This window comes from Cetorhinus maximus, chromosome 2, assembly GCF_964194155.1.
Source record: "Cetorhinus maximus chromosome 2, sCetMax3.hap1.1, whole genome shotgun sequence".
Taxonomy (NCBI): domain Eukaryota; kingdom Metazoa; phylum Chordata; class Chondrichthyes; order Lamniformes; family Cetorhinidae; genus Cetorhinus; species Cetorhinus maximus.
Genome location: NC_135880.1, coordinates 200,546,761 through 200,561,588, shown reverse-complemented (window position 1 = coordinate 200,561,588; position 14,828 = coordinate 200,546,761).

The following is a 14,828-nucleotide window of genomic DNA, read 5'->3' as shown; positions in this document are numbered from 1 at the left end:
TCTGTCCATGACAGTATCGGTAGGAGTGACCACCGCACAGTCATTGTGGAGACAAAGTCACGCCTTCACATTGAGGATACCCTCCATTGTGTTGTGTGGCACTACCACCGTGCTAAATGGGATAGATTTCGAACAGGTCTAGCAACTCAAGACCGGGCATACATGAGGCGCTGTGGGCCATCAGCAGCAGCAGAATTGTACTCGAACACAATCTGTAACCTTATGGCCTGGCATATCCCCCATTCTACCATTACCATCAAGCCAGGGGATCAACCCTGGTTCAATGAAGAGTGCAGGAGGGATTGCCAGGAGCAGCACCAGGCATATCTACAAATGAGGTGTCAACCTAGTGAAGCTATAACACAGGACTACTTGCATGCCAAACTGCATTAGCAGCAAGTGATAGACAGAGCTAAGTGATCTCACAACCAATGGATCATATTAAGTTCTGCGGTCCTGCCACATCCATTCGTGAATGGTGGTGCACAATTAAACATCTCAAAGGAGGAGGAGGCTCCTCAAATATCCCCATCCTCAATGATGGAGGAGTCCAGCACATCAGTGCAAAAGATAAGGCTGAAGTATTTGCTACAATCTTCAGCCAGAAGTGCCGAGTGGATGATCCATCTTGATCTCCTCTGGAGGTCCCCAGCATCACAGATGCCAGTCTTCAGCCAATTCGATTCACTCCACGTGATATCAAGAAACGGCTGAAGGCACTGGATACCGCAAAGGCTATGGGCCCTGACAATATTATGGCAACAGTACTGAAGACTTGTTGCACCCCTAGCCAAGCTGTTCCAGTACAGCTACAACACTAGCACCGGCTATGTGGAAAATTGCCCAGATATGTCCTGTGCACAAAAAGCAGGACGAATCCAACCCGGCCAATTACTGTGCATCAGTCTACTCTCCATCATCAGTAAAGTAATGGAAGGGATCATCAACAGTGCTATCAAGTGGCACTTGCTTAGCAATAACCTGCTCGCTGATGCCCAGTTTGGGTTCCGCTAGGGCCACTCAGCTCCTGACCTCATTACAGCCTTGGTTCAAACATGGACAAAAGAGCTGAACTCCCGAGGTGAGGTGACAGTGACTGCCCTTGACATCAAAGCCACATTTGAAAGAGTGTGGCCTCAAGGAGCCCTAGCAAAACTGGAGTCAATGGGAATCAAGGGGAAAACTCTCCGCTGGTTGGAGTCATATCTACCACAGAGGAAGATGGCTGAGGTTGTTGGAGGTCATTCATCTCAGCTCCATGACATCACTGCAGGAGTTCATCATGGTAGAGTCCTCGGCCCATCTTCAGCTGCTTCATCAACGACCTTCTTTCCATCATAAAGTCAGAAAAGGGAATGTCCGCTGATGATTGCACAATGTTCAGTACCATTCGCGACTCTCAGATACTGAAACAGTCCATGTCCAAATGCAGCAAGACCTGGGCAATATCCAGGCTTGGGCTGACAAGTGGCAAGTAACATTCGTGCCACACAAGTGTCAGATAATGACCATCTCCAACAAGAGAGAATTCAACCATCGCTCCTTGATGTTCAATGGCATTACCATCACTGAATACCCCACTATCAACATCCTGGGGGTTACCATTGACCAGAAATTGAACTGGACTAGCCATATAAATACTGTGGCTACAAGAGCAGGAATCGTGCAATGAGTAACTCACCTCTTGACTCCCCAAAGCCTGTCCACCATCAACAAGGCACAAGTCAAGAGTGTAATGGAATACTCTCCATTTGCTTGGATGGGTGCAGCTCCCACAATACTCAAGGAGCTAGACAATGTCCAGGACAAAGCAGCCCACAAACATTCAGTCCCTGCACCACAAATGCACAGTAGCAGCAGTGTGTACCATCTGCAAGATGCATTGCAGGAATTCACCAAGGCTCCTTCAACAGCACCTTCCAAACCCATGACCACTACAAACTAGAAGGACAAGGGCAGCAGATAGGTGGGAACAGCACCACCTGGAAGTTCCCCTCCACCATCCTGACTTGGAAATATATCGCTGTTCCTTCACTGTTGCTGGGTCAAAATCCTGGAACTCCCTTCCTAACAACACTGTGGGTGTCCCGACACCACATGGACTGCAGCGGTTCAAGAAGGCAGCTCACCACCACCTTCTCAAGGGCAACTAGGGATGGGCAATAAATGCTGGCCCAGCCAGCGAAGCCCACATCCCGTGAATGAACAAAAAAACAAAAACCTTTCCACTAATTAAAATACACAAAGTCAGGAGTCTGCTGGAATACTCTCCACTTGCCAGGATGAGTACAGCTCCAACAACACTCAAGAAATCACATAGGAAAAAGCAGCTCACTCGATCAGCGCCTCATCTACCACCTCAAACATCCACTCCCTCCATGTCTGGTGCACATGACTGCAATATATATCAGCTACAAGATGCACTGCGACTACTTAGCAAGGTTTTCTTCAAGAGGACCTCACAAACCTGTGACTTCTACCACCTAAAAGGACAAGGGCAGCAGGCGCATAGGAACATCACCACTTCCAAGTTCTCGTCCAAGTCAAACACCATCCTGACTTGGAAACATATCGCCATTCATTTATCGTCACTAGGTCAATATTCTGGAACTCTCTATCTTATAGCATGCTGGGAGTTCCTTCAGCACAAGGACTGCAGCAGTTCAAGAAGGTGGCTTGCTATCACCTTCTCAAGGGCAAATGGGATGGGTAATAAATGTTTGCCTTGCCAGGAATACCCAAATCCCATCAAAACATTAGAACAATCAGCTCTGAAATGCTTTGCTTTTATAGTTTCCGATAGGTGTATTTATGTGCAAATAAATCTGACCATTGAATTCATTCCTTAATTCTATGATTCTCTGATGAACCTGTGAAAGGATCATATGGTACATATTAGTTAATTAACTTTACTATTCAAATAATGATACTTGTGGATGTGTCCTTACACATGCCTCCTTACCAATTAAAAACATAATGCAGAAATCCATTGTTCGCCAGTGCCATGAATCTCAATTAATTTCCACAGGGGTGCTTTGGGATAATAATTGGGATTTGATTTTACCAGAGCTAAGTGTGAGTGGACTCCACTGCATTTTACAATACTATACAAGTAATAATGAGATACAGGGAACACAATTATAATTTGATGGCTTCTGACGGAGCCATAAAACACAAAAATGACACTCAAGCACTCTATAGAGATGACTTGAGACAAATGATTGTCTCAGGCTCACCTAATTCTCTCCACCTATTATTTGGAAACACTTGAATGCAGGCAAGATTCAGTGGTCTAATAATTCATTTTAACAGTTTGGTCCTCAAGCGTCTTATTATGCCACATTTAGAGTAAAACACACATAAATGGGAGCCAATATACTTCAATACAGATGAGAGTACCCAGGTCAAAAGCAAATTTCTTGCAACGAATATAGGGTGTAGTTGGTTGAAACTCAGTGTGCTGGCAATGAAAGGAATTATCCCATGCCTATTTCTACCAAAGGATATTGCAGCCTCATAGTATGCCTTGTAAGTTTTTAATACAGAAAAATAGGAACTAATCTATTTGGGGCTCTGATTACATTATCACATAATTGGTCACGTCAACCTGCCATAATTATTTTTTAAAAAATCAATTAAAAAAAAAACCTTTCAGCATGTCTCAAGTTTGTCTTGCAGCAAACGCAGTGCCTTTGGCAGGAAAAACTCTGATTATCAGCCTTCAGCCTGCTTAACTTATAACTGTTTCAAAATTACCCGCAGCATTATTTAAAAAAAAATAAATCAGTTTGAATCCTTTTTTTCTGTTTTGCCTCATCATTAGTGAAGCTACATTTCCTTCTGGTTACATTTCATCAAAATCAGTCCTATCGGCCAAAGTTGCACTTTTAAAAATCAACATATAATTGGCTTTAAATTTCAGACGCTACTGCTAAGCTGCCTGTGGCACTTCACATGGGGAGTCAAGATCAAAGTGTGGCCTTTTAGTGAACCAGGGTTAGAGGGAGGGAGAATAATTGGATCAGGGGTGTAGAGAAAAGATTTTTAATAATGTTATATTATCAAATTCAGTCCCCATGAAGTGATACATTCTCCTTCACATACTGATTTTATTTATTTTTTTATATATTTAAATTGGAAAATGTATCACAAGTTGAAGCCTATTATTTTCTCTACAGTGCAGGCTAAGGAACATGAGACTAAATTGAGGCAGTTCCACCATTGGTGAGAGGGTGTTATTGCAATGTGTCAACTTTGCATCGGCTTTTTCCATTGAAATTGTAGATGTTGAAATTTATAACAGAAAAACTTGATACAAAAATATGATATAAATTTAACAGAAAATAAGATTTGTTGTCTCGAGTCCATGCAGACATAAATTTTTAATTATATGTGGATATTAAAATAGGCAAAAATGTATTTTATGTGATCCAGTTTCCTCTCCCACAGATGCCATCTTTTTGGCTTCAGCAATGCCAACAACACTCATACAGCACTTAAATGAGCATTCTTCACATGTGAGAGCAAGTGTTGACAGAGTATTCGATTGTGTGGGAGGGTTTCACAGCTGAGCCCAAACCTACCCTTGCCCCATATTGACAGCTATAAAGAAAAAGCAGCTGGCATTGCTGAAATCAGATACTTGTCCTCTGGGTGCCAGAGGATGGCACATTTTCTGTTGAATTTCTGAAACTCTGAAGAAAGTAGCACTATTGTAGAAGGCTGGTGCTGGCAGCGGTGTTGTAAGGCAAATATGGTTTCCGAATTATGGAGAAGATGAAATGCACATCAAAGGACTCACGACAACAATAATCTCACTTGTGAGTGCAATTTAAAGAAAGACACATGGAATGTCGAGAAATGTTCAACCAAAACATTGAATTAATACTGAGGCTTTAAGCTGACAGCAGGGAAATGTTAAAAGCGAGTGTCATAATCAGGGAGAATGAGGCAAACAGCAAACCCAACAAATCGAGTGCCGTGTTTGTTTTCCAGAGTGATCAGGATCATCATTGCTCAGAATTAAAATGAAAATGAATGAGGGGAGGGGGAATGCAGTGGGGGGTAGGAGCTCATTGGTAATGACTTCTATTTTGCTGTTAGCTTTAAGATCTTCTCTGGATTGAGGTGGCCAGGATAATTAGGAGGATTAAAAAGTTATGTTCAAAATATATTTGAACAGGGTCAGTTGATGAACTGTGGCGTCATCTCTGTCCAATTTCTCTTGCTAACAAGGCTGTCATTATATAAAACACCAGAACTGGCTTATTACAATTATAGAGAGAAAAAAAAAATGAGGCACACAGGTAACATGGGGCTTAGAATCAGGAGAGGAGGTAAATTTGCTGTTCAAAGATAGATTTAAAAATTAAGCTTATATTCGTTTAAAAGACAATCTAAAAATGAGGCGTAAACTAAGGCCCCTCTCAGGTACGTGGCATTATTTGAAGAAGAGCAGGGGAATTCTCTCTCCAGTCACCTGGCCCAATATTTATCCCTCAAACAGCATCACTAAAAAAAATCTGGTCATTATCTCATTATTGTTTGTGCGAGCTTGCTGTACGCAAATTGACTGCTGCCTTCCCTACGTCACAGCAGTGACCACACTTCAAAATCACTTGGAAATTGTAAAATGTTTTAGAACGCCATGGAAGGCGTTCTTTTTGGAAAAACATTTTAGTTACTTTTAAGACCTCTAATTTCTACTTTCGTTCTCATCATAATCTGCTGCAGAAGGCCATCAACAGAGTAACTTTTGACACTCATTACGTATTAATTCCGTGACAAAGGGAGTATTTAAAAAAAAATCAAGAACAATTTCTACAGGAAGCAGTTTGGGAACAAAATTAAATAAATATGGTACATTGGCTCAATTTTTGATCTCTACTTAAGTGGCAATATTGGTTGGTGTCAACTGGACTGACAGCTGATGTTTAGTAACTCAGCATTATTTTGGAGTGTAAGTGCCTTCTCCAAACCCATGCACTGCCCAGCCCATGGCTGCCATTCCTGCTTGTTTCATCAATCAACTTGACATGTAGCATATTGCAATGCTTTTCCTTACCCTCAGTCACAGTTTTTCATTTCTCTTGCAGGGAACCTTATCCTCTGTGGATGAAATCAAAGTGCAAATGTCAGTTAAAATGGGATTTCGCTACTTGTCTTGCTCAGTGGGTAAATGCATGATGCGGTATGCTACACAAAGAACACCATTATAGTCTGTGCTTAGCTAGGCCATCTCAGCAGGAGAGCTGGTGAGAGAGGGAGAAAATAAGCCACATTTCCAATTCCTGATTGTTGTCCAGTGATGTCTGTTGCAAAAGTATGTGACTTGGCGAGAGCATTTTCAACGTGAAAAGAAAGGAGGAAATTGCTTTCCTAGTGCCCTTCAGCATATCCAAGAGCAGTTCTCTATCACTGAATTACTTTTGAAGTGTAGTTACTGTTGCAAACCAGAAAGCTGAAACATGCAGCAAAGTCCCACAAGCAAGCTGATTAGCTGAGTAAGTGGTTCATATCCTTTTAATGGTATTGATTAAGAAACATAGACCATGATATTTGGGAATCGTTGGCTCATTATCAATTGAGCCATGGTGCAGCACTGAGGGAGTACACAAAGTCTCATCTCAGGTTATGTGCTGAAGTGTACAATTGAACCCAAATGATCTTCAAAAGCAAAATGGTGCTAACAAATGAGCCAAGCTGACATTTGGATGTCCTGAGAAATGAATTAGTGCCTTTACAGGGTCTCTAGTGAAGAGCAAATTACTAGGGAGTTACAAGCAGCCACAATTTTTTGTCAAATTTCGAGGTTGATTTTAAGTTTGAGTAAAAAAGAAACATTCTAGGAGCACTGGTGAGCTACATCTACCACAGGTTGACGATCAACGTGCTGGTTTCTGAGCTAGATCTTCGCAATGAGTTTAACTTGTCTGCTTGACAATATGCCTTTAAATAATGAGGAAACATCGACAGGTTCTGCCCCTGTACAGTGATTAATACAAGACTGGCACACTCTCATTTAGTTACGCAGATTTTGCACATTTAGTGTCATCGATCACTAATTGGAATCTTGCTCTTAGATCGGTGATTTGACATGACAAGTACAAATCTATACCAGAGGGTTAGGGAAATAAAATAAAATGTGAGGAATCAGACTAAGTGCATTCTGGCATTAATCTATTGTTAGGAGTTATCACTGACTGTAATGCCCACAGCATTTCTTTAAGAACACTTGAAATAACCCTGTTGAAAGATGTCCCTTCTTGCTGCCAGTGTAATGTCTTGTTTTTCTTTTCCTCTTTTATGCTAATGATGTACATAATTAGGCTGATTAATTTTCTGTAAGAACTAATTAGATTTGCTGCCAAAGCTTTTGTTGAGTGCATATTGTACTTCCCCAAATAACATCTACTTTTTCTGCAGCCCTTTTTTAAAAAATAGTAACTGTGATCCTTATTCATTTTTAATTGCTCATTGTGCAGTTACAAGTGTATACATTACAGCTTTCTCCCTTCATTCATCAACACTCTTAAATGTTTTATTGCCACTTTAAGTAATGTGTAATGCACAGGACAAGGTTCTAAGGCCATGTGCATAGTAAGACACAGATAAATTGTTCCTATTAGGTGCGTTGCCACCAACTTTTACATCAATAGATCAATGAGGAGGGTAGGCACAGAGCCAGGATTCTGCAGAGCTGGGAGGCTCTTAGCTCCTTTGCAAAAGAGCTTAATTTAGGAAGAAAGTTGGTGGCATGTAATAATATTTTAAAAGAAAGTAATAAAAAAGCTATGATGCAGACAAGTCTACCTTTTCTATGCCTATAGCTTTTGCGTGTAATATTAAAAATAACAGTAACATAGCAGAATTTCTGAAAAAATTCTAACCTTTTCCCCAAGCACATAACTAGGTGTATTGTAGGTTCCATGCAGAGAAGAACCCCCTTTATGTTACCCCAATGATGTGCCTCAATTTCAACTTCAGAAGAGGACACTCGGCTACACCAATAATATATTTATATTTAACATAACAGCCATCTTTGTACTCTGTAAGGAAAACTATCAATGAAATGACAAATAGTCATGCATTCAGTGGGGTGTGCTCATGCCTATCTGTAACTCTTTTCAGGATACCCAACATCACTTGATTTAGCAGACTTTGAACTTATCAATCTCGGCCAAAAGGACAGTGCTTTTATCCACTGTATTGTACATTTACCAAGTTTCACCTCCACAAAACATTTTCTGGTATCTTCAAATAGGTGTCACAGACACATGTTCGACTTTGCAGATTCATTTCAAATACAATTGATAATTGCGCAGTCATACCAAATAACTTGCTAGTTATTGACCTTCTCCATGTTAAACCTTGGACTTTTACACCGAGGAAATCTGAATCCCATCCTTAATTTACATCCAATTCAAAACTAGGGGCTGAATTTCCCCCTGTTGGGAGGGAAGTTGATGGGTGGGCGCGCTTCCGATCAGCGCTCCCGATTGGAGGTGCGGCGCCATTATACGTGGGTGGGCCAATTCAGGCCCACCTGGTATGACGTCCACGTGGAAGTGCTATGTGCTTCCTGTGCGGGTGGGGGGGGTGGCGGCGGGGGGGAATGCCTAAAATTGAGTGTGCGCTCTTTTGCGCATGCGCACGAAAGAGTGCACTCATCTCCCGGAGGCTAAGTGCTGCTTCAGGGGGATTGCCTCTACTTTCAAAAATATTAAAAATAGACAAAGAAATTTCCCTTACATGTCCCGTCCTGCCTGTGGATGAGGTTTCATGTTTTTTCAACTTCCTGCCTGGTCTCCTGGCCTGCCCGCTAACCTTAAGGTTGGACGGGCAGGTCCACTAATTACTTTAATTGCTCTGTCAATGGCCTCAATTGGCCATTGACAGGTCGGCGGGCGTGCGACTGATTTTGCTGCGCCCCCACCTTCCTGAAAATTTAAATGGGGCGCGGTGACATCGGGAGTTCTGTCCGACGTCACCGCGTGTCATTTTACGTGTTGGCGAGCGGGCCCTGCCCCCACTCGCCGACAGTAAAATCCAGCCCCAGGTTTCTTTTGGAAAATGTTAACAGTTTTGTGTCTATCTGCTGCAAACTGTGAGAATCACAGTACAGTTACCAAATTTCAGGCTGATAAATGAAATTGTTGGGTTTCCTAAACATATTCCTTTGCAATTGCTCACCATTATCATGAGATTATCCATTCAAATAAGTGCATGGAAGGAGAAAGGTGATCAAATTGTCATCATCACTTTTCAGAAAATTTCTACTGGAAGGATCTACTGCTGGAAGAAGATAATACAGAAAAAAAAAAATTGTACTGAACTCCATTCCAGTTGTCCAGACACTGAATGGCATTGATGGTAAAAAGAGATGTGAAGTCTTGACAATGTGAACCTTGGCTGAATTGGATAGACATAGAGGTCTAGCACTTGGCTTTTGAGTGCCAAGGGGTTGGAGAGGGACAAGGCCCTCCCAGCTATAGCTGTTTAACATTGAGAATGTCTTTAAATATTTTGTACAGAATGTCTCCAATCTTAGACTTTTGCATATGAATCATATTACCTCAAAATTACAAACTGTTCTAATACTTTTCTTAATGCTTCAGAAGTGTGAATATGATATGGTTCTTTTTTAACTGATGCTGAACAAGGTTATGAGGGACCGTAGCATCAAAAAGACTTGAAAACCTCCTTCTGTACTGTAAACATCGATGGTTATGTAGGAAAAGAAATGAATAAGGGCTCAACAGTAAAGTTACATATATAATCTTTATATTACTGTTTGCCCATGTATAGTTTTTCATAAACATTTGACACAAAAACAATAGCATTAATTCTGAGGTTTTTTAAAAAAGCTAAAATTAGTGTACAATGAACCACACAGGTACATTGATAAAGGGCTGGGATCAGTTTCCCTATGTAAGTGCTCTTAGCTAGTTCATGTTAGACGCTACCGAGATCTAGAGGGGATGGAGCAAAGCATACATTAAAAAGTCATTATGATGGAAAAATCTAACATTCTAGTCATAGCATTTAAGAAAAAAATAGTCAATATAAATTTAAATCTGTCAGCTGAAATCAATTGTCTTCTACAGCAGAATTAGAATCTAACATCGATTTTGGGATGGTATCATCAAAATGGTCAGAAAATAAAGTTCAAGGCAAAACCTATTATGAAGGAATAATAGCTCCATGAATGAATGATCAGTTCATCCAAAAGAAGTCTCTGTCACTCAACTTGGTGGCCCAAATTGGGTGGGATTCGGCTCCTTTAACCAGGCCACTGCATATAGAGCTCTGTATGATAGCTAACTAATCCTTCTTAAAGACAGAACAAAGTATACGTTAGCTAGGTGACATGCTTAATTGTGTAGCTTTCTTTCTTGAGCACATTTTCAGTAGGTGTTCACAAATAGGTTTGACAATACCGCCACTTTTACAGAAGAAGCATTTTAGTAGTCATTCGTAGTGGTAAAGGCAAAAATAACAAATACTCTTTCCATCAATAAAATAATTTTCTCCTTCAGTTTCTCTATGACATCTGGGAAACACGGACCTGAGAGACCAGCCGCTGCCTACACTTCAGTATTGACCTCACCGTAGGCAATGGCAACTCTTATATTCACAGCACGCTATATCAATCTTGTACTTCCCCAGTTCTATATCTTCGGCCGCAGTTGCTCTGGATCTTACAATTGGCTTTTACATTTTTTCTGCTGGTTCTCATGGGGTACAGAGCAACGATGTCATTAACCTTGCACTACTCCACACTGCAAACAGCGTTTGTTTAACATGCTGATGCCCAGGATACCAGGTCACCAATGTGGAAGTGTAAAGAGCTTAGAAACTGGGGAGTTCCTTCGGAGTCGAAGCCAGAATTTTGCAAAGTACATCTATAGGGAGAGCTATATGGTATTAATGCCAGGGGCAGGTCATCAGTCTTCGTCTACTCACACAGACACAAAGAAAATCTCTCAAACAAGTGAGGATTTAGAATGTAATGACTTGAACATTTGTGAACAGTGTGAAAAAGGGTTCCTTGGGGATGTGCGGAGAATGCCTGTAAGGAGGGAGCTCATGGGATTATAGCACAGATTTGTGTTAAATTAAAGGGCGCCATTCTCAGATATTTGAGCTTGCAAACCAGAAATGTTAGCTTAGATAATTCACTCACTCTAGTTTCTATCGCTCTACTCAAAGAGAAGACAATTGAATAACACTGAAATAACAAACAGCTCAGAGTATTTTTAATATTAAGTGGTGGTTCAAAAACATCTCTGAAACATGTTTCCCAGAAACTTTAGTCACAAAAGGGTTAACCCCTTTTTCTCCTTGGAATTTTAGTCATGCAATAAATGACTGAATGTCAGCAAAGTGTATAATGGAAGGCTGTAAAAGTCTGTGCTATTGCTGAAATTCTACATCGATGCCTCATGGTGCACGTAGAGTTATCTGCTTCAATCAACAACCGTGGCGAGAAGAAATGTTTGTGGAAATGGATTGCATCCCTAGAAAGACAGGCAGTATTACACAGCAATGAATTACCCCAGCTGCAATCTCTGTGTCACTAACCAGAACTCGGGCAGCATTAACTGACCATGGACAGAACACTGCAATTACAGATCTTTCCAACTATTTAATGACAATTTCACAAATGACTATTGCTGTCAAATTCTAATTATGCACATTACAAAGTGATGTTCAATCTACGTTCTGAATTACAGAACATTTTTCAACACCCACTTTAATAAGCTCATATATTTATCATGTATTACTGCTGTAGACGTTGATGGGTTAAAGGGGGATTTCTATGCCACCGAAGAGAGAGAAAGCGAAGGGAGTGAAAACTGATAATAGCCAGATCTGCTCAAGTTGATCACAAATTGTGCGTAGGTAGATTGAAAAGTGCAATTTGAAGAAGCTTGTGAGGCAGGTGGGGACCGTGGTCTTATTAAAACTGTGAAATATAAGTAAGATGTGCCAGTGATGTGTGATGCTCCTGGTCTATTGTTTGCTCCATTTCTGGATTCAAATCCAAGTGCTCTTACCTCTGAATGGAATGAGCAAACAGCTCCACAGCACCCCTTTCAAGTTAATCATGACAAATTGCCAGACTTTTAACTGGAAGTCCTGTGAAATGTTTGAGGTCCCTTTTCTCCAGCTGTATCTATATTCCAAAGTTTCCTCAATTGGTGAATTTGGCCATTGATCAATAGAAAAGATAATTCTTTAAAAAAAACATGTGTGGCTAAAGTGAAATGCAATTTACGTCCATCTACAGGTTAGCACATCACACCCATCCAATAACCATGGAATGGAAATGGCATTATCTCTACGGTTTGCGCCACATGCCCATCGGATAAGGCCCAATAGTGTTGATTTAAAACTAAACAAAGGGAGCAAACTTTGGGATAAACCAGTTTGAATTGACTGGTAGTGCAACTAAGACAACTGATGGACACATTAAAATTTGGATCCTACCATGTTATAAGGCTGACAGCACATAGCTCATTTCCTTTGCTTGCACTGAAGAACTTAAATTTTTCTCCGATAATTTCCATTTCCATTAAAATCCTTGTCAATCTTCCCAGAATAATTTTGGCTGAATATGGTGGCAGCTTATTAAGGACATGCCAGCACTTACATGTACCTTGTCTTCTGTACTATCTTACCAGAGGATAGTTAAGTTCCTTTTCCACATTGATTTTTTGGTGATTGTTGCCATTTACTTTTAACATTTTTGTGAGACAGTTGTTGTGAAATGTATTGAACATGTTCACTGGCCACATTTCAACTGCATACAAGACCATGGCAAGATAGTGCTGAAAAATAGTTATTTTTTTTCTCACACATTTAAGCCTTTCATGAGATTCCAATCCACATGTTGAACTGTACAAGGGGATGTGAATTCCTTCATAGCTAAGCACTTCCATAAAGTAGGAAATGAAACATTGGGAAAAGGACCTCAATAAGCCTCAGCTACTTTCATGGATTTCTTGCCACCAAGTTCAAGAGTACTTTTATTAAAAATGAAAACAGGTCACCTGCCATCACATTGTCTATAATATGCAGTGTGGCACCACATAGGGGAATAATACCTAAAAAGAATGCAACGGAGAGGATTGGTAGAATCTGTATCGTAGAGTGAGTGTGAATATGAATATGAGTGTGGGTGTTGTGTAAGAGGAGGAAAATAAATCACACCAACATTTTTTTAACACAGATCAACATCTGTTAATTTAATATCAGTCCTCATGATCACCAGCAATAACTGTAAATAGAAATGAACCCAGAGCAATTGAAATCCACTTAAGAATTAGACTAGGGCAAATTAGAGTCAAGTCATATCCACAATTGAAGTGCACCAATTGAAGGTTTTACCAACACCTCCTAGCCATTGGAAAAGGCATTGAAAGTTACATTTGCCTTTATCTTGCTGTCTGGGAACCTTCTTATTCTGTTACACAACTTGAAACTGTTATAACTACAGCTGCTGTTAATTGCTGCACAAACCAAATCCCAGAGGGAAACTTGACCTACGGGCCACAAGCTTTTTTTTGTATTCTGATAATGAGAAGAAGATGTACAGATCTCGGCAGTAAGAGGTACAGTAACACTTTGGTCTTTTTAAAAATAAAAAATAAAAGTTTTATTAACAAGAAAGATAAGAAAACTTAAGCACGCAAGATTACAGTTACACAATTATGGTTAGTCTTACAAAACATTCCCCAAAACTCTCTGCTTGGTCAAACCCACAAGCAAACACTTTCCAGGCAACACTCCCTTATAGATATTTAAATATGAAACTCAGTAATATTACACAAGGCAAACTGCTGTAGCTTCAATAAAGGTGTACCATGTCATCTTTATCCTCTCCCACTCCATGGTGGGATTCACTTCAGGATAAAACTACTTGCTGCAGCCCAAGACTTCTCAGCAGCTCAAACAGCTCCAGCTATCTCCAGTCATCTCCAGCTTAACAGCTATCCACAGTAACTCTAATACACCGTTTTCCCCTTTCATCTCAATCCCATTGTTCCCACACATCTCTTTGAAACCCAAACCCTTCCAAACATAAGATCTTTCATGTTTCCACCTTGTCTTTACTTTTGGATCAATAAAATATCATATCCCCACTATTTGTTTACCTATGAACTCCTGCAAGATGCAAACATTTTCCTTGTGAACCTTTGACTCCCTTTTGAAATTCAAACAACCTCTCAACTTATTTAAAAATGCAAATCTTAGATCTAACCTATTTACTTGCACCTTAAACTTAATACCTCTATCCTTTTCATGTTTCCAAACCCCCAGACAACCTGACTCCTATCAACCTCTTGCCCAGTTTAATTAAATCACACACAGACACCCAGCCTTTTTTACAGAATACCACAACACTCCCCAAAATATTTTTTAAAAAGCTGAACATGTCTCAATGTCTCTGCCTCAAGGGTGTTGGGAATGAGTTACTATTCCTTTCAGTGTTAAATCCACTTCCGAGATCATACTATCATAGCAGTCATGCATGCTATTTTTTTAAACATTTGCCTGTCTGCAAAGCCTCGATCCAAAACACCAATCCAAACCTCACCCCAGGAAAATGTGAGAGAGTTTAATGGATGATTTGCAATTTAGGCACATTAGTGTCATATAATTTTTAAAAATGACCACCATTTTAAACAAAATACTTCTTGTGTCCCTTGGTGCCCTTCACGCAATGGGTTCAATTTCAGACAACATATTGATCCATTTCACATTCCCTGAAGCACATGTTTTGCCCCTGCGTGTTGTAGCAAGACTATGATCACATCTCCAGT